Below are 5175 nucleotides of genomic sequence, written 5' to 3'. Positions count from 1 at the left end.
TAAATCTTTATGTTCATAGTTGGTATTGAGTTTCCATTTCCTTGCTATGATTGTAGCAGCAGCCGTAAAAATTTGAAACAATAGTTTCCTCATTGTAGGTGTAGATTCTGGTGGGTTGGTATTGAGGAGTGCTATTTCAGGCTTAAAGGGTAGCGACCACCCCAATTCAGTTTTTATCCATTCAAAGACCGTGATCCAAAACTTTTGCACTTGTGGGCATTCCCACCACATATGCAATAGGGTTCCCGCAGTGTGGCATCCTCTCCAGCAATTAGGGTTATAATTAGGATTGATGCGGTGGATCTTGGTTGGGGTCAGGTGCCACCTAAATAGGATTTTTTTATTCATTTCTATGTGATTAGTGCACCTAGTTGCACCCTTAGACGCCGCAAATATCATGTCCCATTCCTTTGGTGTAAAACTAACATCTAGATCCTGTTCCCATCGTATCTGATATAGTAGTTTCTGATTAGGGTCTTTTTGTAGGAGCAACTTATAGCAATCCGATAGCACACCTTTCCCATATCTACTTGTTCTGCATAGATGCTCCATGAAAGTGGAGGGTTTTATTATTTTGTAGCTTGGTAAATGTGTCCTCATCAGATGGCAAATTTGCAGCCATGTATACCTGGAACTCTCTGTTAGGCCATATTTCCTTTGCAGGTCCTCAAAAGGTCTCCAAGAGTTAGCTAAATATAGGTCTCCCACTGATCTGATGCCTTTGTCGTGCCAGTCTCTTAATTGTACTTGTGGGATCAGGCGTCTGAGTGCTGTAATAGGGGTAAGTATAGAAGGGAACGACCCCAAATTATACTTCTTGCGGTGGACATCCCATGTGTGCAAAAGTAACTTGGTTGTCGGTAAGGCTGCAGGTGTTGCTGGTCGTACTTGCCGGGGAAGCCAAAGAATATCGGCCATGGTGTGTCCATCTAAATAGTGGGATTCTATATCGACCCAGGATTTGTGACCAGGGTCACTATGCATCCTTATCACATTTTCAAGCAGGGACGCCTTGTGGTATAGGGAAACATTAGGTATACCTAAACCTCCTGAGTGTGTTGGGTACTGCAGTGTAGTTAGGGCTAATCTAGGCCTTTTGCCTTTCCAAATAAATGTCTGGAGTACATTTTGGAGATCTTTAATATATTTCGGAGGGATATGTAGTTGTAGTGTGCGAAATAAATAAAGAACACGGGGGAGAATGGTCATCTTGATCGTAGCTATACGCCCTAGCCAGGAAAGTTAAAATTTTTGCCATTTGTTGCAGTCTGTTTTAATTGCGTGTAGCAATGGTGGGAAGTTCAGTTGGTAGGCATTGTGAAGGGTCTTGGGGATTTTAACCCCTAAATAAGAAATATAAGTATCTCGCCATTCAAATTGGTATTCCTTTTGCAGTCTATTCACTGTTTCTTGAGGAATACCAATTGGGAGGGCCTGCGTCTTTTTACTGTTAATCTTGTAGTGAGATATCTTTTGAAATTCTGCTAATTCTTCCGATACAGTTGCTAAAGAGGAGGTCGGGTCTGTCAGGGTAAGGACTATGTCGTCAGCAAATAGTCCTATTTTATGTTCTTCATCCGCTATTCGGATGCCCTTGATATTTCTATGTTGGCGAATTCTCTCTGCCAAAGGTTCGACCATCAATGCAAAAATAAGTGGCGACAGGGGGCACCCCTGCCGAGTTCCATTCCTGATGCGAAAGGCGTCCGACAGGGCCCCGGGTATGCTAATTTTTGCTGACGGAGCAGTGTACATAAGCATAATTGCATTCAATATATTTCCCTTAAACCCCACTTTTTTCAGTACTTCCTGCATATACCTCCAGTTAACCCTGTCGAACGCCTTTTCAGCATCTAAAGAAAGCACCAACAGGGGGTGTTCCTCTCTGTTTGCTAAGTGAATGAGATCCAGCAGTTTTCTAGTGTTGTCAGGGGCCTGTCTGCCCATGACAAACCCGACCTGATCGTTCCTTACCAACCGCGGAATAAGTGGGGCAAGTCTATTTGATAGAATTTTAGCATATATTTTAATATCAGTGTTTAACAGTGCTATTGGTCTGTAATTGGCGCAGCAATCCGGAGATTTGCCCTGTTTTGGGATTGTGACTATGTGAGCTGTAAGGAACTCTGGGTTAATCACGTTGTCTGAGATCCAATGGTTGTATAATTTAGCAAGCCGTGGTGTCAGTATATCTGAAAATAGTTTATAGTAGCTGTTGGAAAATCCGTCCGGGCCTGGTGATTTGCCGGTTTTGAGTTTTTTTATTGTGTCTGTTATCTCCTCTTCCGTTATCGGGTCATTTAGAGTTTCCAATTGTTGAGAGGAGATAGAGGGGAGTGGCACTGTGGAAAGGAAACGGTGAATGTCTGCCTGTGAAGGGTTGTATTCCTGAGACTGTTCAGATAGATTATAGAGCCCCCTATAATATTCCAGAAAGGCTGCTGCAATGTCTTTTGGGTTGGTGATGTGTTTCCCATTGTGATTCAGGTGCTTGATTCTAGATTGTGCCTGAACAGCTTTAAGTTTGTTAGCTAGCATCTTGTCTGCCTTATTGCTTTTAGTGTAGTATTTCAGTTTTAATAGCTTAAGTCTATATTCTGTTTTGTCCAATATCAATTTATTGAGTTGTTCCCTGTCAGTGACCATTTGTTTTTTGATCTCAGCCTGTCGTAATGGGTTCAAAGGGGTATGTAGGGAAGCCTCTAATTGCTTTAGTCTCGTCTCTAGCATAGTTTGTTGGGCTTCTCTATTGTTACTGACCTGTTTGCTAAGTTTAATTAGTGTGCCTCTGGTGACTGCTTTATGAGCTAACCATAGCGTCTGGTGTGATGTTTCAAGTTTGGCGTTAAGTTGGAAGTATTCTTGAATTCCTTGTACAATCTGTTGTTTGTGTTCAGTTCTCGTTAATAATGAATCGTTCAATCGCCAGGTAGTGGGGCCCTTCGAGTCAATTGGATTTTGGATGTCCACCACGACTGGGGCATGGTCAGACCATGATCTAGTCTTAATGGAGGCACATTCCAACAGACTCGTTGTGTATGGATCTGCTAGGATGAGGTCTATCCTTGAATAGGAGTCATGTCTCGGGGAATAATACGTAAAGTCCCTTACATTATGGTTGTAGGCTCTCCAGAGGTCTATGAGGGCGTTTGTATGAACGTGTGTGCTCACTTTCTGGGCCATTTTAAGGAGATGTGGGTGTGGGGTCTTCCCTGAAGGTCTCGAAGTATATTCTACTTGGTCTTAAGCTATGTTGAAGTCTCCTGCAACCACTAAGCGTCCCCTCTTGATCTCATGCAGTTTGCTTAATGTGGTACATACAAATTTATCCTGATCAACATTAGGTACATAAATATTAGCAATCGTGAAAACGACTCCGTTAAGCGAGCAGATTACCACCAGATATCTACCGTTAGAGTCCGTGATTACTTTGTGTAGTTCGAACGCTACATGTTTCGAAATTAGTATAGAAACCCCTTTAGTTTTGGTAATAGCGTATGAGTGGAAGCTGTGAGGGTAGTTTTGATTATAAAATTTAGGGGGGTTACGATTTACAAAATGGGTTTCCTGAACCAGTAGCACATCCGCACGTAATCTGCTCGCTTCTCTTAGCGCAAGGTTGCGCTTTTGTGGAGTATTTAAACCCCTAACATTATGGGAGACAAATCTAACCATTGCAAGTATTCAACATATGCTTACGTAAACTTCGATGCTGGTAATGGATGGAGGGGAGTTGGGGTGGATGTGGGTTGCCCAAGAGATAGGAACGGCTGTTGAAGCTATATAGATGAGAGAGGAGGATAAAACATAGGTGCGAGAGCATAAAAACAGTATAACAGTAAATCAGTATTAAGAACTTGTAGTAGGCTTGTCAGCCTAAGTGGTGAGAGTTTGTGGTTAAGGTCCTGTTGCGGCAGTCGTCTGGGTTTTGCCGCCAGGGGCCAGATCACAAACCTGTAAAGTGGGGGGGAGAGGATGTTCAGTTCTCCTATGGCCCGTCGCCGTTAATAAATGGTCCCCCAGAAATAATGAAGAATACCCCCCGAAATCAAGCAGGGGTAAGGCTATGGATCCATTAAGTCATCTTCCATTCTGCTTCTATTCTGTTTCGTGAGGATGAGGAATGAGAAGCTCGAGAGGGTTCTCCGTGTGCCCCAGGGTCTTCCCCATCTCGTGTCCATCTGGAAGTCGTTCGTAGGGCCTCTGCAGGAGTAGTGAAGACATGTAGAGTTCCGTTTCTAGGCACCAGCAGCTTAGTGGGATAAGCCCATCTATATGGGATTTTGTGCTCCCTTAAGGCCTTAGTTGTTTCCTGGAAGGTTCTCCTTCTAGCTAGCGTGGCCAAGGAGAGGTCGGTGTAAAGTTCTAAGTCCTTAAATTTGCCAGGCCATCCCTCTTTTTTCCTGGCCAACGCCAGTATTTTCTCCTTTGTTTTGTAAAAGTGGATTTTAGTGAGAACATCTCGTGGCGCCTTTTCTGGTGCCGATCGGGGTTTCGGCACCCTATGTATGCGATCCAGGGTCAGCTCAATTTGTGGCGTATCTGGTAGTATGGCTAATAGTAACTCACCAAAGTAGGCCTCCAGCTCTTCCGCCTTTACCTCCTCTGGAATGCCTCTGACGCGTATATTGCAGCGCCTGGATCGATCCTCAAGATCTGCCACTTTGTCTGTTAGTCTAGTAAGTTCTTTTTCCATGACCTGCTGGGAGTCCGCAACTTCGTTATGGGCGGCCGTGAATTCCCCCATCTTGTGCTCAATGTGGTCGGTACGCTCCCCGAGTTCTCTCACCTCCCTCTTGATTTCTTCCGTAAGGCGTTTAAAATCATATTGTAGAGAAGAGCGGAGGTCTGAGAGCATGGATTTTATCTCTGCTGCTGTTACCGGAGCCGATATAATGTCCGCCTCTGCTCTCAGCTCATCCTCTCCGTGGGCCAAGATGGCGCTGGTTTGCTTGGTATGCTGCTCCAAAAAGAACTCCGTCACCTTTTTCGGGTCTTTCTTAGCTGGATTTTTTGGTCCCATGTTATGTCGCTTACTCTAGAGAGTATGATGAGGGTGTTTACCCACCGTAGATTATGGGGAAAATGCTTATTTTACACCTTTTAGGGCCTTAAGTCGGAGAGCTCTTGTGGAACGCGTCTGCTCACATGCGTGTCTTAGCTCCGCCCCCTGCC

The sequence above is a fragment of the Xenopus laevis genome, chromosome 3L (assembly GCF_017654675.1).
Source record: "Xenopus laevis strain J_2021 chromosome 3L, Xenopus_laevis_v10.1, whole genome shotgun sequence".
NCBI classification, from domain to species: domain Eukaryota; kingdom Metazoa; phylum Chordata; class Amphibia; order Anura; family Pipidae; genus Xenopus; species Xenopus laevis.
This window is presented reverse-complemented; position numbering follows the sequence as displayed.